The sequence below is a fragment of the Felis catus genome, chromosome B4 (genome assembly GCF_018350175.1).
Source record: "Felis catus isolate Fca126 chromosome B4, F.catus_Fca126_mat1.0, whole genome shotgun sequence".
In the NCBI taxonomy this organism is placed as follows: domain Eukaryota; kingdom Metazoa; phylum Chordata; class Mammalia; order Carnivora; family Felidae; genus Felis; species Felis catus.
This window is the reverse complement of record NC_058374.1, coordinates 100692946-100718845: the sequence shown is the minus strand read 5'-3', so window position 1 is coordinate 100718845 and position 25900 is coordinate 100692946. Positions and strand designations below refer to the sequence as shown.

Genomic DNA, 25900 nt, shown 5'->3' with positions numbered 1-25900 from the left:
CTATAACTGGTAGATAACAAATGTTTTATTCCCTTTAATGAAAGTAGGTTCTGTGATTCCTTTCACTTACTGTTTTAATCTTTTGTAACATAAACTATGCTTATTAGTTTTTATCTTCAGTTACTTGAACAATATATATCACGTTTTAATTCCACTAGTTGTTGACTTAAAGATATGCAACACGTGCTAAGTGAAGATAGCCAATATATGCCAACAAAATGTATCCAAAACAGAATGTGTGGGAAAGCTTACAAGTAAAAGTGTGGGAATAATTAATAAGAAAAACAAAGAACAATAACAAAGATAAAAACAAAACAGAATAAAACAATGAAAAGTAGGATAAAAAATTAAGTTTTAACATCAGAATACAGCAAAACAGTGGAATCTTAAAAAGTCTGAGCTGATTCTTGGGTCAAAATAATGAAACAAATAAATCTCTGTCAAAAATAAATTTAGAAAGAGAAAATAAATCAACAATGAGATATAAAAGGAACTAGAAGGCCTCACAGACCAGGTTGCTGGAAATCAGAGTGGCAAGATGGACTGATGGTAAACCGGGGTTGATCTTGTACCTTCTCCTGATCCTGAAACCAAGAGGCTAACGTTTAGCAGACATGAGAGGGATAGGAAGCAAGCCAAGACCTTGGGGACTAGCCAGGAGAGACTTGCAGTTGAGATCAAAGCACAGATGTAGGAAGGCTATATCCTCAAGGAAACAAGACACAAACCAAGACTTCCTACTACCAGCAAAAGAAGGCAAGAAAATGCATGAATCCCAACCTGGGCTCTGAGCAGGAGTATAACATGACTGTCAAAGAATTAATAGCTCAGGCCTGCCTTCAATGGAGTTTGGTGTTGGATTTTATACACATATAATCCCAGAAATCCCAAAGCAACAACACTTAAAATAGCCCAGACTGGTAAATGGCCACGCTACCTAAAAGAGGAAAATAATCCTGCATGAAGGGATGTCTCCCTCACAAGACTCCCATATATGAAGCCCTGCTACCCATATTTCACCATCCAAAACACATGAGAAAAGAGGGGTCAACAGAAACAACAAAAGCACAACACAGAGAATTAGACTGTCAAAAATTTTAGATATAAGAATTATTGGATATAAACTATAAAATAATTATGTTAAAAATACATGAGAAATAAAAGATGGAATGAAATCCATGAGAAAGGAACAAAAGATCATTTTATTTCCTAACATTATGACAGACAAAATACACTGAATGATCCACTAATTGAAAGCATTTAAATGCTGGATACTATATAAAGAAAATATTTTTAGCACATTATTGCACTGACACAAAAGCAAAGAATTTGCAGGTCCTCAAAATGCACTGAAAATTGAAATCCTAAAAGGAAAATGACACCAAAACTGGCTGTTGCCCTGAAGATTTCTGTTGCCCACCTGGAGACCCTGAGGTTTCATTTCAATTTCTACATGAGACTCTTCTACATGAGGTAACAAAAGTTGGAGTTTTGGGCCCACCTGAGTTAGGAACCTAATAAGGGATCTCAAACTGCAACACACACACACACACACACACACACACACACACACACACAGCCTACCTCTATCAGTGTAATAATGAATTAGAAATAAACCTGCTACATAGAAGGAGAAAGCCAGGAAGTTGCCCTAATGCAGCCTTTCCATTTGATGGAGGAGGAAAAAAATCCTCTTCAAAAAATTTGTATCCATAAACCAATACACCTGCAGGTTTTGTTGCACATTCATATTACCTATATGATAAAAAAAATACCTAAGTGGAAAAATTAAAGTGGTTCTGGGTTAACAATGTCCCCCAGGTGGCTGGCAAAAGCAAATAAGAATCCTCTTTGATGATTTTACCTTTAGTTTGAGTTTCAAAAAATTCCTAAAGATGTAGTCCTAGGAATAATGCAGCTTACACTTAAATTTCATAAAATACATTAAAAAAAATGTTTTAATGTTTATTTTTGAGAGAGAGAGAGAGAGAGACCCAGAGTGTGAGTGGCGGAGGGGAAGAGAGAGAGGGAGACACAGAATCCAAAGCAGACTCCAGGCTCTGAGCTGTCAGCACAGAGCCCGACGCGGGGCTTGAACCCATGAACGGTGAGATCAAACCCGAGGCGAAGTCAGACGCTCAACTGACTGAGCCACCCAGGTACCCCTCATAAAATACATTTTAAGAAAAGGAAGATAACATGAATGAAAACAAGTAGAAATAACAGCTGCAGAAACAAACCCACAGAAATCAGAGAGTGACAATGTCAGATATAGAAAAATATTATAATTAACATATTTAAAGAATTAAATGAGAAGCTTGAATATATGAGCAACAAATGACCAAAAAGAACCTAAACAGCACTTCTGGAAGTAAAATATACAATAGATGAAATAAAAATACTCAGTGTTGATTAAACAATAGAGTAATAGAATGTAGCTAAGAAAAAGAAAAACTATGAAGAAAACTGAAAACACATGAAATCTAGAAATAGATGGTCTCATGTATAGCTATTTAGGGTTCCAAAAGGGGAAAAATAGAAAGAATGGGAAAGAGAATCTCTGTAAAGAGATACAGCTTGGAATTTCCAGAATTATTGAAAATCACAAAACCTCGGTTCAAAGAAACCCAATATATTCCAAATAGGATAAATAAAAAGAAATCTACATTTAGACACAGCACAGGAGAACATCAACCTAAAGGAGATCTTAAAACTATCGAGAGGATAATGAATGATTGTTAACATAGAAATGGCAACTAGGCTGAATGTTCACTTCCTGAAGGTAACAGTATAAGCCAGAAGACAGTAGAATGGTATATCTTCAATGTGTTGAAATAAAATAAATATCAACTTAGCATTCTATACCCAAAGAAACTATCTTTGAAATATGAAAATAAAATAGACATTTTAGACAACACAGAGAGCTTGTCACCTTCAGTAAGGGAAATTCTAAATTTTTTATATATATATATCAGAGAGATGGAAATCACATTGATTGGAGCAGCACTATTAATAGAAACGTATATGTAATCCTATATTCTCTGGTAGTCACATTATGACCATTGAAAACAAAAGGTGAAAAACTGATGTTAATAGTTTATTTAGCCAAATGTATTAAAAATATCATTTTAAAAAATTACTGAGTAATAAAAAATTACTGATGAGATAGTTTACATTTATTTTTTCGTAATAAGTCTTTGAAATCCAGTGTTTATTTTATATTTACAACACAGTGAAATTGCAATGCTGACATTTAAAGTGAAATGGAGTCCTATGACAATAATACATGCATGTTTAACAGAAAATGATTTTCCACTTCTTTTTTTCTAAATATAAATTTACACTGACTCAGATAAAACAATATTTAGTTCCTCAGCCTTACTAACTACATCTCAAGTGTAAAATAGCCATATGTGGCTAATGGCGACCACATCGGACTGTGAAGATATGGAGACTTTGTGATTTGCCATGGAATAATGAGGAATTATGTTGGCAAATAAGAGAAAACTTAATTAAGCATTTTAACAGTCATCATCATCCTCATTGCCATTATCATAACCATTATTATCATGGAAGATATATAAGCAGCCAAAAACTAAGATAATGGAGGAAAATAGCCTGTAAGTTGGGCAGGAGGAATTAGAATGAAAGCATTTTTAAAACCTTATATTTTTGAGAGAAGGGTAAAATCTTTTAGACTTTGTTAAATTTGACATGCATGTCAAAATATTTGGGTAGGGTGATAGAAGAAAATATGGCAGAGTATGGACCTCCAGGAGCCATCCTGCCCCTAAACCCCTAAATGTTTGGCAAAACAAAACTAAACAAACCCTGTTATAATCACAACCCTGGAAGAGAACAGGTCTACGGCAACCAAGCACAGACTCAGCCAGCAGAAAAGCCTCCAAAAAAAAAGGTAAGAGATCTTTGTGATATTCTAACTTCTAGCTCCATCCTCTTTCCTGTCATGGTGGCATTCTTAAAAATGGCAGCTTGCATTCCCAGGGTGGGTACCTAGAACCAGAAGAGCAGAAAGAGTCTGATTCCCAAGGAACTGTGTTTCTCTGTTTTGACCTTGCTAGAGTTCCCTTCAAAGACTTATGCAAGTCTCCCCTTTGTTTTGCCTAACTCTGAACTCTATCAGAGTGGAGTGGCTATGTGGTCCTCAAAAACAATGAAAACAAATACAATGAGCAGGTTGCTGTTGCCTGGGGGTAGGAGGCTAGGGGAGAAAGCTGGGACAAACAAAAGACATGCCAAAAACCTAGGAGGAAGAGCTAGGGAGTGCAATTTTGGGGGGGAGTGGGGTAGAAGAGAGGCTTTATAATTGATTTTCAACAAGTTCCATAGGACTATTCAATGGTGAAGAGTCTCTTCAACAAATGGTGCTAGGACAACTAGATATTCACGTGTAAAAGAATGATGTACAAAAACTAACTCAAAATAGTTAACAGATCAAAATTTAAGCTCTACAGCAATAAAACTCTTAGAAGAAAATGGGAAAATTTTCTTGGCTTTGGCAATTGTTTGTAAATGGTTTCTTCCTTTCTTTCTTTCTTTCTTTCTTTCTTTCTTTCTTTCTTTCTTTCTTTCTTTCTTTCATGTTTACTATTTTCAAAGAGAGAGACAGAGCATGAGCTGAGGAAGGGACAGAGAGAGAGGGAGACATAGAATACCAAGCAGGCTTCAGCCAACTCAGGGCTTGAACTCATGGACCAGGAGATAATGACCTGAGCTGAAATCGAGAGTCTGATGCTTAGCAGACTGAGCCACCCCGGTCCCCCTTTGTTAATGGTTTATTAAATGTGACCCCAAAAATACAAGCAATGAAGGAAAAAATAGATAAGCTAGATTTCATAAAAATTAAAAACTTTCATGCATACGGGAGCCTGGGTGATTCAGTCAGTTAAGCATCTGGCTCTGATTTCAGCTCAGGTCATGATCTCACAGTTCATGATATCAAGCCCCGTGAGGCTCTGCATGCAGACAGCACGGAGGCTGTTTGGGATTCTCTCTCTTCCACTCTCTCTGCCATTCCTCTACTTGTGCTCTCTCTCGCTCTCTCTCTCTCTCTCTCAAAAAAAAATAAATTAATAAATAAACTTTAAACATTTGAAAAAACCCTTTCATCCATCAAAGGATACTCTAAAGGCGAAAAGACCATCCAGAAACTGGGAGAAAATATTTGCAAATCGTGTATCTGATAAGCGTCTAGTATCCAGAGTATATAAAGAACTCTTACAACTCAACAGCAGACACAAAGCCAATTTAAAAATGGACATTTCTCCAGATATCCAAATAGGCAACAAACACATGAAAACATGCTAACTGAATTAGTCATTTAGAAAATGCAAATGAAAAGCACACTGAGAAACTATTTGTAGTAAAAAAAAAAAAAAAGAAAGAAAAAAAAGAAAAAGGAAAATAACAAGTATTTGCAAGGATGTAGAAAAACTATAAATCTTATGGATTTCTGGTAAAAATATAAAATTGTACAGTGCTGTGGAAAACAATTTGGTGCTTCCTCAAAAATGTAAACATGGAATTACCACATAACCCAGTAATTTCCCTCATAGATATACACCCAAAAGAATTACACATAGGTGTTCAAACAAAAAGTTAAGAATGTTCATAGTAGCTCTATTTACGATAGCCAGAAGGTAAAAACAACTCAAATGTCTATCACCAGATAAATGAATAAACAAAATGTGAGATATCCATTCTATAGAATATTATTCAGCCATAAAGACAATTATTGCACATGTTACTGATACATGCTACAACATGGATGCACCTTGAAAACCTTACACTCAGTGAAACAAGCCAGATACAAAGGACCACATACTGTATGATGCCATTTACATGAAATGTACATAATAGGCTAATCCATAGAGACAGAAAGCCAATTTGTGGTTGCCAGGGGCTGGGGGGAGAGGGGAATTGGGAACGACTGGTTACATTTCTTAAAACATTTATTTTTGAGAGAGAAACAGAGCACAGGCAGGGGAGGGACAGGGAAAGATGGAGACACAGAATCCAAAGTAGGCTCCAGGCTCTGAGCTGTCAGCACAGAACCCCACACGGGGTTCAAACCCATGAACTGTGAGATCATGACCTGACCTGAAGTTGTACACTTAACCGAATGAGCTACCCAGGTACCTTGGGAATGACTGCTTAGTGGGTACAAGTTTCCATTTAGAGTGATGAAAAATTTTGGAAATATATAGTTCTAATTGTACATTGTGTGCAATTTGGGCTGGCTGTGCATTGTGAATATAGTTAATGCCACTGAATTGTACTTTAAAATGATTATGATGAATGTAATGTCATTTTACCACAATTAAATGTGTGTTAACCACTAAATGATTAGCCAGAGGACATATAATTTCTAAACACAGGAAGTAGACAAAAAAGAATAAAAAATTGAAAAAGTAGCACCCGAAAGCAACCCACTGAAAAATATATTCAGTATGATTAATAAGCTCTACACTCATATGTATGCGTATTTCATGTTTTCTTCAAAAGAACAAGATACCATATAAAAAACTCAGCATACAAAGATCTTTATAAATGTTTAAACATTTTTTATAAGGTTTATTTATTTATTTTGAGAGAAAGACCGTGCGTTCACAAGCGGGGAAGGGAAAGAGAGAGAGAGAGAATCCCAAACAGGCACTGCACTTCAGCACAGAGCCCTATGTGGGACTGATCCCACCAACTGTGACATCATGACCTGAGGCAGAATCAAGAGTGGGTGACTTAAGGGACTGAGCCACCCAGGCCTCCCTTTCACAAATGTTTCTTTTTAAACTGTATGGGTTACACAGTAGATTAAGCAGAGCTAAAATAATAAATAATTAGTAGATTGAAAGATGGATCTGATGAAATCATCCAGAATGCAACACTAACACACATTAAAGACAGGACAGAGGTGCCTCTCCATGCTCAGCGGTAGAGCTTGCTTAGGATTTTCTCTCTCTCACACTCTCTCTTCCTTCCCCTCCCCCTCCCCCTCCCCACCCCTCGCACCTGCTAGTGCTCTCTCCCTCTCTCTAAAATTAAAAATATATATATTTAAAATACACATTTTTTAAAAGTTTTTTTTTATGTTTATTCATTTTTGAGAGACAGAGTGCGAGCAGGGGAGGGGAAGAGAGAGAGGGAGACACAGAATCTGAAGCAGGCTCCAGGCTCAGAGCTGTCAGCACAGAGCCCGATGCGGGGCTCAAACCCACAAACTGTGAGATCATGACCTGAGCCTAAGTCGGACGCTCACCCAACTGAGCCACCCAGGCACCCCAAAATATATTTTTGAGAGATTAAAAGTCATAGAGAATTGGTTAAAGTCTTTATCATTGGAATTCCAGGTGGAGAAAATGAAGAGAATTGGAAAGAGGGAATATTTACTTCCGAGGGATAATTTTCCATAATTGATGACGATTCTTGCTTTTCATCCTCTCATTCAGAAAGTGCCACAAGCCTGCTGTCAGCCTATTTCAGTGAGCTCCTCCTGCACCTGTCAGTGCCTGTGACCTTCACCGTGCTTCCCACAGACACATTGCTCAGATGCGCCCCTGGCGGCCGAGGGCTGCAAGCTTAAAAGCTCAGTTTCAACCCTCCTATGAAACCTTTGCCTACAGCCAGTTGAGTTTCCATTTCAGGCTAGTAACAGAAGGAGATGCACCTGGACTTTCCTGGAGCCTTCTGCGTTTTCAAGTGTCAGGCGGAATTAAGGGTTCTTTGACTGTAAACTGCACTTGTTTGACCAGTCCTGCTCCCCTCAGCAATTTGTCACCTACCAGAAGTGTCTCCAACTGTGGGCATCCCACCCTTATCCTAGAGTTGTTCTTTAAGCCACAAAAAAGCTGCATCCAAGTTTATTTGACCTCTGTTCTCTCAAGCGTCCATGAGGCTGCGCCCGAGGGAGGTGAAGGCTTTGTGGTCAAGCTCCGTGGCCTGCCCTGATCCTGCTCTGTTGAGGATCTGCAGAATTTCCTTTCTGACTGCACAATACATGATGGGGCTGCAGGTGTTCATTTCATCTACTCTAGAGAAGGCAGAGTGGTGAGGCTTTTGGTGAGAGTGGTAAGGGCCATGTAAAAATGGCCCTTAAAAAAGACAGGGAAAGCATACCACAGAACCGAGATGGACTGAGTGTTGAAGCCCCGTGGTCCAAACAGTGCTGACACCGCCAATGATGGCTTTGTGCGGCTTCGAGCTCCCCCATTTGGAGGCACCAAAAAAGAAATTGTTCAGTTCTCAGGGTTGGAAATTATGCCAAGCAGGATCACATTGCCTGTGGACCTCAGGGGCAAGATTAGAGGGGACGCCTTTGTGTAGTTTTGCCTCAAAGGAGTTAGCTGAGAAGGCCCTAAGGAAGCATAAGGAGAGAATAAGGTGCAGGTATGCTGAAGTGTCCAAAGTCTGTGAAGTTCATGTCTATACAGCGGCCAAGGCCCCAAGATCGTCCTGGCACAGCCAGGAGGTGTATTGGCATCATCAAGCAAGCGGGCCCGGAGGGGATGAGGTCTGGTGATTATAGTGCAGGCTATGGGGGCTCTGAGGACAACGGCGGCCTCAGCGATGGCTACAGCTTACCACTTATGTGTTTGGGAGAGACCTCAGCTATTGTCCCTCAGGCACGGATGACCACAGGTATGGAGACAGGGAGTTCACTGTCAGGAGTAGCACTGGACAGTGTCCACATGAGAGGGCTGCCATACACACCCACAGAGAACGACACTTACAACTTCTCTCCGCTTAACCCTGTGAGAGTGCATATTGAGACTGGGCCTGATGGAAGCGTGACCGGCGGAGCTGATGTTGAGTTTGCCACTCACGAAAAAGCTGTGGCAGCTATGTCCAAAGACCAGGCCAACACGCAACACAGGCACATAGACCTTTTCCTGAATTCCACTCCTGGGGCCAGCAATGGGGCGTATAGCAGCCAGATGATGCAAGGCATGGGAGTGTCAGCCCAGCCTACTTACAGTGGCCTCGAGAGCCAGTCTGTGAGTGGCTGTTATGGGGCTGGCTATTGAGGCCAGAACAGCATGGGTGGATATGATTAGTTTTGTAGGAACATTTGCACTATTGCAATCAAATTTTCACAGGCATACAACAAGCAGTGAAAAGCAATTATTACTCTTAGAAGAAGCTGTGGGACCCATTTTGCACCATGAGTTTGTGAAATCTGGATTAAAAAATTACCTTTGCAGTGTTTTCTCATGCAAACTTTCTTCTAGCATGTGATAATGAGTAAACTAAAACTATTTTCAGCTTTTCTCAAATAACATTTTGGTTGTGTATTTCAGAGTGATGTTATCTGAGTTAAAGTGGTTTTAAGTACATTGAATGGATCTTTTACACCACATTGCCGTGAACACATTGGGGAGACATACTTTTTTGGACAACTCAAGGTGCTAGATCCCTCATTCAAAGACAAACATTTCTCATGTTTGTTCATTCTAGTTTATTTTCCTTTAAAGTCTTTTAGGTTAAGTTTAAGCTTTTAAAAATAAGTGACTTTTGAAAATTGAGACTCATTACTAATACTGTAGGAATTGGTGAGGATTTGACTTAAAACTTACCTGTACTGTAATTTCCTTTTGGGTATACTTTGCTAGGTGGGACTTGAGTTTTTTTTGTTAACTACATTTTTTTTCTTAAAGATTTTTCCACAATGAAAAAAACAATAAAGTGCCATAAATTATAAGACAAAGAATCTCTATTTCTGTTGAGATTTAATATATGTGAGTCAATACAATATCCAGCATTCCTAAATTCTGTCATAAATATTTTCCTCAAGGTAGCCTGGCAAGTATTCAGTACTCATAATATATGCTAACATGTATATACCTCATTCAGCACTTGCGATATGACTTTCCCAGTTCAGAAATGGTATCAATGTACTCTCTCTTGTAGTTAAGGAATAACAATTTAAATCCATACCAGATCCTGGTAAGCAAGCATGGTGATAATTTGGAGAAAAAATGACATTGAACATAAATATTTTTTTCTTGGCTCCAAATTCTACCTTATGTGGGAAAATTTCATGACCACTAGATCTCGCTTGGAAACTTTTCCCAAAGTTTAAGTGGTATTGTTTGTTGATTTTTGAGATAGAAATAGATATATCTTAGACATGGAATATGCTTATTAAGCCAAAAGTGAGGTAAAATGGAACAGGAACAGTTGAACAGGAACAATTTTGGTAAATGTGGAACATGAAGTCATTATAAATATAGTCAGGTTGAAGAGTTACTTGGTACCTATTGATTTTATGCATTAGTTTAAAATATAGGCCTGTCCCACTTACTCTTTCCATTTAATATATGTACAGTGCAACCCAATAAATTTGCTTAAGTAATTGATCCACCTAACTAGCTTTAGATTTATTTCTTAAAAAACATAAAACCAACTTATATGTCTATTGTATCTTCCCCATACTTCCCCAGATTTGCAGTGATTCAGAACCAAGCTCATTTCTTGCCACAACTTTTGGGTATTGGTTTATACTAAAATTCATTTTTCATGACCTAAATAAAACAAGTGTTAAAAGAGGCCATTTAAAATAAGCCAAGATGCAGAAGTCTTTCTCCAACTGTACCTTTATTGATTACAATGTGTATAACATGCCATTACACCAGGAAAACAACACCCTACTAATCACTTTGAAGCCTACTGTTGTACTTCCAAGACCTTGAACTTTCCCTTGCTGCTACTGGGTATGTTGTGAGTGACTGTATTGACTTTAAATCATTATGCTTTGGAATTAAGGGTAAGGATGTTTAGCTAAACAATGTTGGGTACCTGAAATTTACAAACATGAGTTATGTGTACATTCAGTATAAGTAACATACATGAAAATAGTTTACAGTAAAGCCAAAATTCTCTGTAGCCTGCTTACACAACCTCAACAGATAATCTTGTCCAATTTCACATGGTCGATCCAATTTTATGTAGGCAGGCTGAGGACTAAAATTGTCAAGGAATGCACTAGGAAATCAGGTCTCTATTCAGATTTTTATTATTATCATCATCATTATCATCTTGGCTTATTGACTAAATAACTCTCGCTTGCCTAGTAGATCTGTGAACATATGTGCCTATTGAGCACTTGAAATGCAGTTAGTCCAAATTAAGATGTGCTGTAAGTATAAAATCCACACTGGATTTTTAAAAATTAACATGAAAAAGAGAATGTGAAATATGTCATTAAAATGTTTTATATTGATTACATGTTGATAATACTTTGGACACACTAGGTTAAATAAAATATATTCTCACAATGTTTTTGATGTGAGTAATAGAAACTTTTAAATGACATATGTAGTGCATATTTGTGAGTTTCATTACATTTCTACTAGATAGTGCTGTAGTGGATTGTCAAAGATAAAGTTCTTGTTCAGTCATGGCTGTACTTTTTGACTCAAGAATCCCAAAAAGGGTCACTCATTTGGGTTAACGCCCCAAAACACTAATTTAAAATGTTAAGTATTAGGCCAACAGGGCTAGCACAGGGATCAGTATTAGGTTTATCTGGTCAAAGTATTTTTTCAAAGACATATATGATTGTGGCACTACAATTTCCTAAGATTTAATGACCTTGAAGTTTTAGGAACCAACTTTTTTGGATGCAACTTACCTGTCTTTCACATTTATAACATATACATTATTTAAAGTATGTAGTATGTGTATTTTATATGTATATATATGTGTGTGTGTGTGTGTGTGTGTGTATTTTATATGTATACATATGTATATATATACATATTTTATATGTATATGTATATATGTAACTTAATATTTACTTGATAATTCAGTATACAAATTATATACTTTATCCTACCTTATATTTAAAAAATAACACTAGGGGGGCACCTGGGTGGCTCAGTCGGTTGAGTGACCGACTTCAGCTCAGGCCATGATCTCATGGTTTGTGAGTTCCAGCCCCGCATCGGGCTCTGTGCTGATAGCTCAGAGCCTGGAGCCTGCTTCTGATTCTGTGTCTCCCTCTCTCTCCGCCCTTCCCCCACTCATGCTCTGTCTCAGAAATAAATAAACACTAAAAAAAATTTTTTTTAATAAAAGAATAGCACTAGGGGAGCCTGGGTGGCTCAGTCCACTGAGCGTCTGACTTTGGTTCAGGTTGTGATCTTGCAGTTCGTGGGTTGGAGCCCCACATCGGGCTCTGTGCTGACAGCTCAGAGCTTGGAGCCTGCTTCGGATTCTGTGTCTCCCTCTCTCTCTGCCCCTCCCCTGCTTACACTCTGTCTCTCTCCCAAAAATAAATTAAAAAAAAATTATAAATAAATAAATAAATAATAACACTAAGTTCGAGTAACACTATGAAAAACAATTCTTGGTCTTATTATTATCGGTCTTATTTTATAATGCCATAATAAAAACTGTGGCTATAATCTGGTTTACACAGGAAAACATTAAAGATACTAGAGAGTAGAATAAAATCAATTTGGCAGATTTTAAGTCATAGTAAGCTAACTCTTCTGCACTTCACTATTTGCAATGAATTATGCTGTTACAGACATTACAACTTTTTTCTTCATTTCTAACTCAGTAACATGTCATTTTTTTTACTTTGTTCTTATATTTTACTTTATCTTTCAGCTTTCTAAGTGAGAGTGTATTTCTTTGATAATTTAGAAAAATACTTAAAGTAATAAAGTTTTATGAGAGCTCAAAGGCAACAGAGCGGAGTAGACATCCACAGTTGGTCACTAATTTTCCCCCTTCTTTTGGGTACAGCCCTGGTTTTCCTTCAAAAACTCTCCTCCCCCAATCTTAGTCTGATGGTTTGGATGGAGTTGGATTCCGTCCTCAGTACTTACTGTATCACAGCCCCTTGGCCACAAGATGGACACTCATCAGAGTCAATTCAAAATTAGTCCCAAGACTTTTACCAGACAACCAACAGAGATACTCATTTACCCTAAGGAAATAGGAGCCGTTATAAGTCATCTTGCACCACAAGGTAAGAGCCCTTCTAAAACTGGAATTAATACAGAGAAAAGAAGAACAAAGAGAAAGAGACAACATTGTTTGTGCTCCTGGATCCTGTTGTGTCTAAAAACAGTCCACATTTGGACAGCCCAGATGTGTGTGTCAAAAAATTACCCAGAATTCCTTAACATTGTTTGGGTTGGGTTTTCTGTGGCAGGTTGATATTTAGCTAAAACATACCTACATGGCTATGGCGTTTGTTTGTAGAACATCCCGATGAATTGGTACCTATTCTAGTAATCAATTTGATTAATTATTGCCCACATCATTCCGGTTGACAAATAATTTAAATATCACCCTTCTTTTTCATCAAAATAGGTTGAATAGTAAGATAGGATTTGGAAACAGCCATATATAAAGAATAAGGGTAACATTTTAGTTAACAAAAAGAGAATGAGGGAGGGCAAAATACAAACCTATGCACAAAAATATAGAACAGGTACTTTTACCATAAGGTTAGAAAAAGATATCAAGACCTTTTCAGCCATAGCAGATCATCTGCTCTCTTCAAGCACGTTTCCTCTTTCATTAAAGGAACATTCAAAATAACTGCTCTGCTGTCTTATAACATGTGGGATTCTACCTAGAGAAGCACTTTCTGTGTACACCATTCTATGTGAAGAAACAGTGATAATGAAGACAAGAGAATGCTTCCTAACTATGAAGTATTATTACTCCATTTGATTCATACATCTGATTTTCAGGTTATTTATATTCCCCATGTGTTTCTAGTACAGTATCAACTGAGTTTCCATGTAAGAAACTAGGTACTTTGTTATTATAGACAATATTGTTTCAATCTTATCACCCTTAACATTATTCCAATGATACTTTCTGTTTGCGCACGTTGTTATTCTCGTCTCAACATTCTCTGTCACACCAACCAGAAAAATACAGTTACTTTTACCTCCACTCTCTTTAAAATTCATCCAAATTCTCCAAGCCACAATATATTTTCATATGATTTGTTACCTTGAGCAAAGAGATGTCCTTTTTTATGCTTTAATTTTTACACTCACCTGGTTATTTCTTTTTTTTAGAGTTTATTTATCTATTTTGAGAGAGACAGAAATAGCACAAGAGGAGGAGGGGCAGAGAGAGGGATACACAGAGAGAATCCCAAGCAGGCTCTACACTGTCAGCACAGAGCCAGACGAGGGGCTTTGTGAACCCATGAACTCTGAGATCATGACCTGAGCCGAAACTAAGAGTCAGATGCATAACCGACGGAGCCACCCAGGTACCCCGGCTATTCTTTTAATGAAAATAATATTTTATTTTTTTCTTGTTTAAAATGGGACTCATTAGTAGAAATTTTGAAATATACATATAAAATATATCTAAATGATTATAATCTCAATACCCAAAAATAATGACTAGTAATTCTAAAGGGATATTTTAGGGGTATCTATTTTATGAAATATTTTTCACACTTAAAATATCCTTCCACGGGCGCCTGGGTGGCTCAGTTGGTTGAGCGTCCAGCTTCGGCTCAGGTCATGATCTCGCAGTCTGTGAGTTCGAGCCCCGCGTGGGGCTCTGTGCTGACAGCTCAGAGCCTGGAGCCTGCTTCGGATTCTGTGTCTCCCTCTGTCTCTGCCCCTCCCCCACTCATGCTCTGTCTCTCTCTGTCTCAGAAATAAATAAACATTAAAAAAATATCCTTCTATATTATTGTTATTACAAGGGAATCTCTAAGTCATATCTTAATGTAGCATTGATTACCCATCATTGTTTGTACTTTAACCTAGAGCATATCCCATTTTAGAAAACGGGATCAAAGGGTCAGCCACACTGGACGGTTCCTAATGTCCACCAGGTTAGACACATGATACAAAAGTATGAAGTGGGCACACATTCAACGGTATTGCAACTATGTAAGTGGTACCAATGATAAGCAGGGGTCCAATGGGAGTTGTGGCACTACTTACCCTTCAGACCATTTCGTAAAGGATTCTCAGGAAAGTGGCAACTTTTAAAAATGAATTTAGAACATGAGAAAATTAAATTTACCGAATGATAAATACAGATGTAGATATTAAAAACAAAAGAGACCATCTATTAATTGTAAATCTTTGGTCAGCTGTATTGATGATACATACGTTCCCATGTTTGCCATTTTCTCTTGCTTCTGATAAGACTTGACACAGGAGTTCAAGAAATCGCTCCGCAAAGACAAGATCAAATTCCAGCAAGAGGTTCTCTTTGACAGGAGAAGGGTGGAGGGAGAGAGAGATGGAGACAGAGAGAGAGAGAGAGGCAGAGAGAGAGAGACAGAGAGAGACAGAGAGGGAGAGAATCCATGGAAAATTCTGAAATTCAATTACTTTAAAGTTACTCATACTTTGAAATCCCTACAAACACTATCCTTAGATCTGGTGTAGGCATTAGAATTGCTCTGCCATTTGCTTTGTAGACCCACGCCACTCATTTAGCTTCTTTGTGCCTCAGTTTCCTCATCTGTAAGCTGCAAAGTTCAATTAGGTGGTCCTTTTTAGCTCTAAAATAAACACAATTCTAGGCTACTGTTACTGTCATTGAATAGGGATGGTTGACAGTACTCAATATTTATACTATTGAATTTCAACTAAGTACTCACTGCTACTCAATAATCCTTGTATGCACCCCTTAGTACATTCTTCCTCTTGTGCAAAACCAATGCCACACTCTCTCAATCTCTCTCTATTTCTCTCCCTTTTGTCTCTCCATGAAAAGTGTTCTCTCCCCTCTGCGCCACCGCAATTTTTCTCTCCCTCAATTCACTTCCACATACCTCGCACCTACCATGCTGTCTCCCTCCAACTATCGAAATCCTTCTGCCACTTTGCAGACACTCTGGGTGTTCCAAGTAATCTGACCTCAATCCAGCTCTGTTTGAGGGACAAGGAAAGCCTAGGGTTCCCCTACTTCTCTACCATCTTAACTCCTACCCCCCCCCCACCCCTTAGAACATTCTGCACAGTAACTGGCCCAAAACCTCATTAATCTCAAATCCCCTTCCCATCCCACTATCCACATTGAGCAAGTGTGGACCCAATCAATGAACTCTTCAAGTAGACACAGATCAGCTACCAGTGACTGGTCTGTAAAAAGCAACAACATAATGAAGATACCTCCTGGGATAGTTTTGGTAATATCTACTTGAAGCTGAAGAGCCATCACATGCACACTGATGATGAAAATCACAATTTGGAATGCAGTGTTTTCTTCAACATTTTGATTCATCTGTCATTTTTTTTCCCACATGCATCTGTTTGATGACCAAGTGTTGGAAATATACATAAATGTCACAAAAAAGTTGATGATGTACCCATTATGTTAATTAAATTCTTCCCCCTTATTTTTGTTCTTCTAAGAAATTGTTAAATGATTTAAGTGCTAAAATTAAGTGGCTGGTCCTGAGAGTAGGGCCATTTCACAGTAACAGTTGAATAGAGAGAATATGTTAAAATTAAAATAAGCTTAAGAAAGAATTATACACTCTGACCAAGGTGGGAAAATTAGCTGAAATATCTGCCAAGGGAAAGTGGAAAGTTCTAAGATACCAGATGTCTCTGTGGGTTCCAAATTTGGAATTCTTTGTCGCCTTTTAAATCTTCCCTCAGAAGTACCAAGCCTTACAATGCATGTGGTTTGGCATATGGGCTGTTATTTTGCATTTCTAGACTCTGAGTCTGCCTCTTCAATCAGTATCCAAGCTATTTTGCTAAGTTCTATGATAGCTTGGGATGCATGGCTCTGAAGAACATGAAGGAAAGAAATAATGACTTATTCTTTCCTCCATTTCATTGTAAAAATCTGCAGGTAAGATTTAGGGTCCAAGAAACCATAACTGCTATCTTTCTTTTCTTTTTGTAAGTCCTTTTGAATTTTGTATGTGGAGGGTGAGTGGGTGTGTGGAGAAATAGGGGGTAAAGATGCCTCCCCATATTTAAAAAGCCTTAATTTTTTTAAATAATAAATTATCAGAGAGGGCAATTGGGATCTTCCTCTATAGTCCTATTTCTCTCTTCACCACCAGCCACTTTTTGAATCTTCCTATTAAGAACTAACTGTGACACCTATACCTGATTTCAGGTGATCAAGACAATAGGGACAATGTAATATGAAAGCCAGTCATTCTTTTAGCTATGAAAGTCAAATTGAAGATGAATAAATAATGGGAGAAAAGAACAATTAAATCCAATTAAGAAAGCTCTAATATAAAATAGTAAAAGAAACACCCATTTCAAAACTAAGACATTCATTCTCATTCACATCTCATTTTTCATTTTATAATTTTTTAAAATTGTTTAGAGACAGCAAGAGAGAGCACGATCAGGTGAAAGGGGCAGAGGAAGAGAGAGAGAAAATCCCAAGTAGGTTCCATGCTCAGCACAAAGCCCAATGCAGGGCTCCATCTCACCATCCTGGGATCATGACCTGAACTGAAATCAAGAGTCGGACACTCACCTAACTGAGCCACCCACATTTTTCTTCATTTTAGATGGCAAGAATATTCAGGCTTGGTCACTAGATGGAATGTATTATGTTGATGGCAAATCACTGATTTGTAAATATTACATAACACCCTCGAACATGAATAACTTACCAGCTATTTTCAATTATTTAAAGAATCAATTGTTAAAAATGTAACTAAAACCTAAATGGATAATTTCAAACCTTCCAACTTATCAGTAACATGAATAATGTAAAATACCTTTAAAAAATCCTTTTTTCTATCAGTGAAAAAACTGTTGCACAAAATTGAGTTTAGAACTGTCTTTTATAAACATGCTAAAATACTATTTTAAAAATAGTGACAAACCTCTTTGGAAAATGGCCTCTATAATGAAAAATCAATTCTGGCAGGATCATTACACATATTAAACATTCATGGGAAAGGTAGAACAGCCAGCAGAGTGTTTAAAAGTAGAAACAAGAAAATATAGATGACCTACATCACAAGCTATCTCCTGGCAGAGGCTTATGGGTCCTGAAATTAGAGGAGACAACCAAAAGTTACCAGACACACAGACGTTTTGTCCCTTTTATTTTGTACCCAGACAGAAGCAGCCATAGCTGCGGGCAAAAAAAGATAAAGGTGCATTTTTGAAACTAAACCTCTTAGGTTTAAAAAAAATGAGTTGAGAAAGCACATAAATATGAAGTTGTGAATTATGTGATGAGCTATGGAATGATGCGTTAGACCTGTTTTTCTCTCTGAATCAATAATGAGGGGGTTTCCTGAGAGGAGGGCTAGAACCCAAGGTGAACATCCAAAAGACTCCCATTGCTAAGTAATATCAGACAGAGGGAGATGTCATGGAAATCACAGCTGGGAAACTGGCAAAACGTAATTACTCAACAGACTTCCCCACTTCTTCCTTGCCAAAGGAATCATAATGGTGCAGGGTGGGGGCGTGTCAATGTGCTCAACGTCAGAAGATGACTCTGGTTTGTCTAATCCAATCATAGAAACCCTGTTCTCCTTTGCTAGCCAGCTATTTCGCCAATATTCTGTGCAGCTGTGGGGGTAGGAATGGCAGAATATGTGATTTCATTCTTGCCAATGAGTCATGAAGGAATGCCTAATAATGAACCTCTGGGAGAAATGTGTCTTCCTGAAACAAGAAGAGCTCTTTTCCCCAGCCCGTGCTCCTAATCAAACATCATGTCAAGAGGCCATGATGCTTTTTCAGTAGCCATCTTGTAGTTTAAGAACCAAACATAAAGTTGAGGATGACAGAGAAGAAAGACAGGACTAACTCCTTGTTCCTTGATATGAATTTTGGTCTTCTTTACCAAATCTAGAACCAACTATTCCCAGACTTCTCACTCTGTAGGAAAATTAAAGTCTCTTTTGTTTAAAAAGTGTTACTTGCAGCTGAATGATCCTAATAGAGAAACTTAGATTGTAAAAGTAAGAAAACTCCATGATTCTAAGGTGGGACAGTCACTGCCCTCTTTGTGATGGTGACTATGGAGATGAGAGAGGAAATCCAGACTAGGTTATGCTGATAAACAAAGGAGAGGGAATCCATGTCCAGAGGTTCATCTTTGTGCTATTTCTACCTCTGATAATGAAGTTTTCCACAATTAAGTGTAAGAGGACACATGTTCTTCATTAATAGAATCAACACCAGACATGGAAAAACCACTGGTAAAATAGTCAACAAACTCCTCAATGAGTTCTGCATCTTGCCTGTGACATTTTATTTCATTTGGCATTCATATAAATAAGCTTATTAGAAACAGATATTTTGTTTCTAAGAGATATCAGGGAATTCAATAATGCCTAGAAAGTTCCTAAGCGACGGTTCGTATATATTTGTTTTATATGTATGTCTTATATATAAGGTATGTTTTAAGCTTTTATTTAAATTTGTGTGTGTATATACACATAGACACCAAGAAACACAAGAGACACTGTATTTAAATCTCTACAGAGATTGTAGTTAAATTTTAAATTTCCCTTACTCTAAATTGCTCAAAGGCACTGTCCCACAGTGCAATGCGCTTACTGGAGAACTAATATTAATTGACCAAAAAACCACTTTTAAAACTTGATAAATACTCATTTTGTTCATTGCATACATTGTATTTTCTAGGTCTTTATATAACTTCTTACTCATACTCAATATAACTTTTTGTGTGTTTTTTTAAATTATCTGAGAGGCAAAACCAGGGTGATGCTAATAAAAATGTAAATTTAACTATAATAAAAATGTGGTTCCTTGCATATCTTGGAGTGTTAATTTGTCATCAGTCCTCTGTTCTAGCTTTGACTGTGATATTGATTTGGGATACAAATTTTTTCAGCTCTTCCTTTCCTTGCAAAGTTTCCACCAATGCCCAAATTCAGTCTTTATCCTTTTGCCTTTATTATGAGTACAAAAAAATAGGCTGGAGCATCTTTTTTTAGAACTAAAAAAGTTTTCACACTTGCATAACTCATGCAGTTGAAATGGCCTGAAATCAACAGTCCCCAGAAAAGCATCTTTGAAAAGACACCGAGGCTGAAAATCAGTAACTGCAAAGAAGTGCTTTGAAAAGAACGGTAAGGAAAAGCTACCGCGAAACTGTGCTGGAGAGATAAAAATATCTAGAATGAGAAGACATTCACCTTGGAAATGTTCTTTATGGTTTTGAAATTTTTATATGTCTCAGTTTTTTTTTTTTTTAAATCCCTAAGTTGTCCTGGGATTACAGATGTTTGAAGCTCCCAAATTGGCTCTGCAATTCTTGGGAAGAAAATTAGATTTCTAGAATAGCTTTCTCACTGAATAAAATATTAAGATAATTACTTACATGGCAGAAGAAATGAGCAAGTATTGAGTCTGCTGAAGTCCCCCAAGAAAGGTAAAGGAAAGGTATGGAGACAGGAACAAAATGTGCTACAGGAAGAAGCAAATTTCGAGGACCAGGGCCTTGCTTTGGAGGAGCAGGAAGAATAAGCAGGTATGCAACAAAGAGGGGTCAAGAGAAAGGGGGTGATTTGAAGAGACTGCATAAGAACTACAGAGGAGGTTATCTCTTTAAGGAAAAGAATGAAGTCCTGAGAAGTTAGAACTCTGACCTCTCTCCATCTCTCCTTCATACACATTTTCATTCTCACTGTGTGTCTCTATCTCTGTCTGTATTTTCGTCTTTCACTTTCCACCTCTCTCTCTCTCTCTCACACACACACATGCAGGTAAGGCCATGGAAGTACCCTGTTCTACAATCCCTATAGGATCTGGCCTAAAACAAGGAAGGCCCGGAGTGTCTGTGTGTGGGCAGATAAGGCAAGCCTCTGTGTAAGTGAACATTCTCAAGAAAGCATGATTGCTAATAGGCTCATGGACTCCCCAGGGACAAGGCCTTGACCATGTCACTATCCAAATTTGGCAGTTGTCTCCTTCATATTTCCACACAACTCTCTCACGACTTGTGGGAATTTCATTTTCCCTTTTTCTCTCTGTCCCATCTGGAAACTATTGCAATGTCTGTGTTCACTTCCCACAGTCCTTTTCATCCTGAGGCTGAACTAGGCTTTGCTGTTCTTTCCTTTCACACAGGCCTGTAAGGTATGTCTTCACCTCTGCCTTCTTCCCTCTGCTGATAGTTGTTTAGGACATAGAACCTCCTATCCCTTTGTTATCTTCTTTGTTGAAAACAACTTTGTTGCCTAGACTTGCCTAAGTTCTTGGTGTCAGTCAAACATCCTATGAAATGCTGAGCCCTCACTATCCAGGATATGGTACAATTTAGGTGTTCTCATGTATGAATACAAGCAGGGTAGTCAGTCATTTGAACCCCTCTAAAGCAATGCTTTGTCCTTGGAACTTTTGGGATACCAGAGTGGTCATTAGCTCTGGGCTAGGATACATCAGTAAAGGCCCCTAACTGAAGTGAATTCTGCCCAACTTCTACATACGAATGTATTGGAAGAATATGAGGGTAGGATTAATATACTCACAGAATTGACAGGAGATCAGAATAAGTTTCCACTGTGGACAAGAGAGTTTGGAGGGCTGGGAAAGAAATCTCAGCAATGGCTTCGTAGTAGAAACATTTATGTCCTCATGAGTGAGTGCCAAAGATCACTTCTGTGTTTGATTCAGTCAATTCAAATTCAAGGCCAGGACAGACATTCGACTAGCTGAACAGAGGTTTAATGCGTTCTCTTGGGCAAATAAGGAGGAGGGCCGAAAGCATCTAGCCCCACTGAATTCCATAGGAAGAGGTACAAATCTGGATTTTCCTGCCCTTCAAAACTACACACATGCGAGAGAGGTAACTCTCTAAAACAAAATTATGATGGTGTTGAGAACTACAAAGAAATGCTAAGCAGTCCAAAATTATATAGGTACACTACACAGAGGTTCCTGTTGCCTAAGGTTGTACCGTGTCTGGTACATGGTAGGTGCTTAATAAATATTTGTTGAACGACTGGAATATTCCAGCCTTTCAGAAGTCCTAATGAAGTCTTATCCTAGGCCAGATTATGCAAGCAATTAATGATTTTCAGATAAATTCTTTCTGGAGCCTCAGTCTGGGACTACACCAAACCAGTCCCTGATGAGAAAGGTATTAGGTAGGATATGGGTTAAAGGAATAACCAGAAAATATGGGGACCAAGGCCAAATACATCTGTCCATTTCTCTCTTTCTTTTTCTGTCTTTAAGTGACCATTAGATCCTAGTTTAATACCTGCCTTTAAGGCAGAAAAGAGTCCTAGTGTTATTGACTGTGGACTAGTACAATATCACAGGTATTTGAAAAGATCATAGCAAAATTAGCACTAAAGAGTTGAAAGGAATGATTCACATGCTCACAACATCCATTGTTTGAATGCAATTCATCTGACCAGTACAATGAATTTTCTCTAGGGTCCTTCAAAAAATATTGTTTTATTCTTTCTGCTCATTGGAACAAAGAGTTTTCACTCAGAAAGTGAAGACACAGCAAGCTTTTGTGGATCTAGCATTTAAGGAAGATTATGTACCCTTTATTTCTATAGTATCCTTCCATTACTTACTGAACAATCACTCAAATATGTAACCCTTTTATATAAGAATAGTTGTAGATAAAGAAAACCTTCCTAGTTTTGTGGCTACCCTTGGCGATAAATAAAAAATAACCCTTTCCTCTCCCATAGAAACTGATTATAATTAGTAAGTATTGTTTTCATGTTGCCTTTTCCTACTGCGAATTCTACAAATGTTGAAACAAATGATTGAAAGAAATGTTTTCAACAAGAAACAATACCTAAGGCATCTTTGATTCATAAGCAATGCTATAGTAACCATTAATGATGAGTGCAGGAAAAAATGGAAAAGTATAATTATTATATTTTAATTATTTAATAGTAATAAATATTGAATTCTAAAACAATTTGGAGAATTATTTTGGCTTTAGATATAATCAAAATTGATCCATGTATGCTATAATCAACTGATAAAAATAAAGAATATGAATTGGCAACCTGATTTAAAATTTTTAACAACTCCAGGTAATATAATGCACCTTATGGATGTCTGTATACTCTGTCTCCTTCAGAACTAAATTCACCTGTTCACTCAGCTCTTACAGTCCTTGTTTCAATTCAATTTAACAAGATTTAGTGAGCGAAAGTTTGGAGTTGGGTCTTATGTTAGAACAAGATATGCGAAGGAGAGTAAAACCAATTCCCTGCCCTGTATCAAAGTGAAGTACAAACTTGTGTCTTCTGGGGTGCCTGGGTAGCTTAGCTGATTGAGCAGCTCAGGTTATGATCTCATGGTTTGTGAGTTTGAGCCCTGCATCAGGCTCGCTGCTCTCATCACAGAGCCCACTTCAGAACCTCTATCCCCCTCTTTCTCTGTCCCTCCCCCTCTCAAAAATAAATAAAGATTAAAAAAAAAGAAAAACAAAAACAAAATTGTGTCTTCAAATATATAAAGGGTGATTCTGTGGGAAAGGATAGAACGTATGTTTTCAAAATTGGCCAGTCTGCAATGACATACAAACCCATCCACTGGCTGGTTAGCTGGGAGAAACCGTACTATACAAGTCATTTGATTATTGCCCCTGGGAAGCCTCCGGTTTCAAATCTTTGTAAAGCTGAAGGGGTAATGCTTACAACCTCTCTGTTTTACAGGCTTATTCTGTTGATAAACTGTATGTTAGTTTTAAAGGTCCAAATTTCATGAGGACACAATAAACATGCAATTTGATTAGTCAATCTAACCCTTTAGGGTACATAAAAATGTGATTAGTGCTTCCACACATTTGTTTGTATAAAAATCATCACAGAATCGAAAATGCCACCCTATATTCTCCATAAACTCTATAAAGAACACTGTAAGCTTAAAGAAAAAAGTGTCTGCTCTCAGGTACAGAATCAAAGTGGGCAGAACTGGTGACATAAATGAGGATAGACCCATGTGCTGAGTGACCTCTGGTCCTTTCCAGACACAGAAAGGGAAAATTAGCCTGAAGGATCACTAAAGGTCTTAGAAATAAAGACGATTACATCGTAGTATATAAATGTTGATTAAAAGCGTTGATATCAAGTTCATGTCGGTTCAAAGGTAATTTGAAAATTGGTATATCAAAGTTGACTGAAGGAAATTGGGAAGATGGGCACCTGCGTGGTGTTTTCAGTTAAGCATTGGACTCTTGATTTTGGCTCAGGCAATGATCTCATAGTTGTAACATTGAGCCCTGCATCAGGCCTCTTAAGATTCTCTCTCTTTCTGGCCCTCTCCCCTTCATGCTCTTTCTCTCTAGGAAGAAAGAAAGAAGAAAGAAAGAAAGAAAGAAAGAAAGAAAGAAAGAAAGAAAGAAAGAAAGAAAGAAAGAAAGAAAGAAAGAAAAAAGAAAGAAGTTAGAGGAGAATAGAGTAATACAGGGCGCATGATAGCCATATTCAAATATACAAAGAGCAGTCATGATCTGAGAGGTCAGAATTTGGACAAAAGAATGTCTAGAGATAAAGTGAAGTAATTTCGTGCTGACTAGGAAGAAAACTTTCTAACCATCATAATTTTACAAAATTAAGACTGGGCTATCTTAGAAGGGAATAATTTTCCATCGCTGTCAATGCTCATTGAGTCTGAAACCACATAGTACCAGGAATAATGAAAAGAAAGAGGTGGAGGGGCACCTGGTGGCTCAGTTGGTTAAGCACTCAACTTCAGCTCAGGTCATGATGTCATAGTTCATGAATTCAAGCCCCATGCTGGGCTCTGTGCTGACAGCTCAGAGCCTGGAGCCTGCTTCAGATTCTGTGTCTCCCCCTCTCTCTGCCCCTCCCCTGCTCTTGCTCTGTCTCTCTCTCTTTCTCTCTTTCTCAAAAGTAAATAAACTATAAAAAAGTTTTTACACAGAAAAGAGGAGGAGAAGGAGGAAGAGGAAGAAGAAGGAAACAACCATCACCATCACCATTTGTTGAGTTCCTGACCATGTGCCAGTGCTTTACATGCATCATTTCATGCAGTCCTCACCACAACCCTATCTTGTATATTATTATTTCCATTTTAAAGAGAAGAATCTGGGGGCATAAAGGGTATAAATAACTTTCCCAAGGTCACACAAGTAACATGTAGCTAATCAGAGATTTAAATTTAATTCTGACTCCTAAATCTATCACATCACATGCCTATCACATCCCTATTATTGGAAATATTGAGCAAAAAATTAAATAGGTTTTTAACTTTTAATTTTTTTAACATTTATTTATTTTTTGAGAGACAGAGAGAGACAAAGCACAAGAAGAGGAGGGGCAGAGAGAGAAGGAGACACAGAATCCGAAGCAGGCTCCAGGCTCTGAACTATCAGCACAGATCTCAATGTGGGGCTCGAACCCACAAACTGTGAGATCATGACCTGAGCTGAAGTCGGACGCTTAATCAACTGAGCCACCCAGGCGCCCCAAACAGGTTTTTATTTTTTAAAGGATGGGTACACCGATGATCTCGTGCTGTTGTTATTCTCTCTGAAACTCAGAGATTCTGCAACTCTACAAATATGAGGCACAGGCAGATTCCATGCCATGCAAGTGTTATTATCAAGCTGGCTATGACTGGCACCATGACTGGAACCTACTTCCCGGATCTCAGTCAGTCCTGTGCCCTTTTCACAGTATCATTCTGCCTTCCAAGTATGAGTTCAGGTATAGGGAGAAGGAAAACATGGACATATGATATGGAAAAATTCTCTCCAACTAATGCTGAGAACAGGCAAGACTGGAAAGAGGGTATTTGCCCCTCACGTGATAGGACAACCTGTAAAAGAAAAAGGATGCAGAAGACAGCTTTGTGTTTCACAAGCAAGTGAGAAAACTCCTTAAAGCTTGAGAAGGATTGAGATGACGAAAGTGGAAGACATGTATGCTAGCTCTAAGAGCACTTACAAAGTAGTAAGGGTAATA

General features: G+C 38.0%; 1 pseudogene; it reads left to right on the top strand.

Annotated features, from left to right (window-relative positions):
* The first annotated feature begins 7566 nt into the window (after positions 1-7566).
* LOC101088342 lies at positions 7567-9071 on the top strand (annotated as a pseudogene).
* The last annotated feature ends 16829 nt before the right edge of the window (positions 9072-25900 follow it).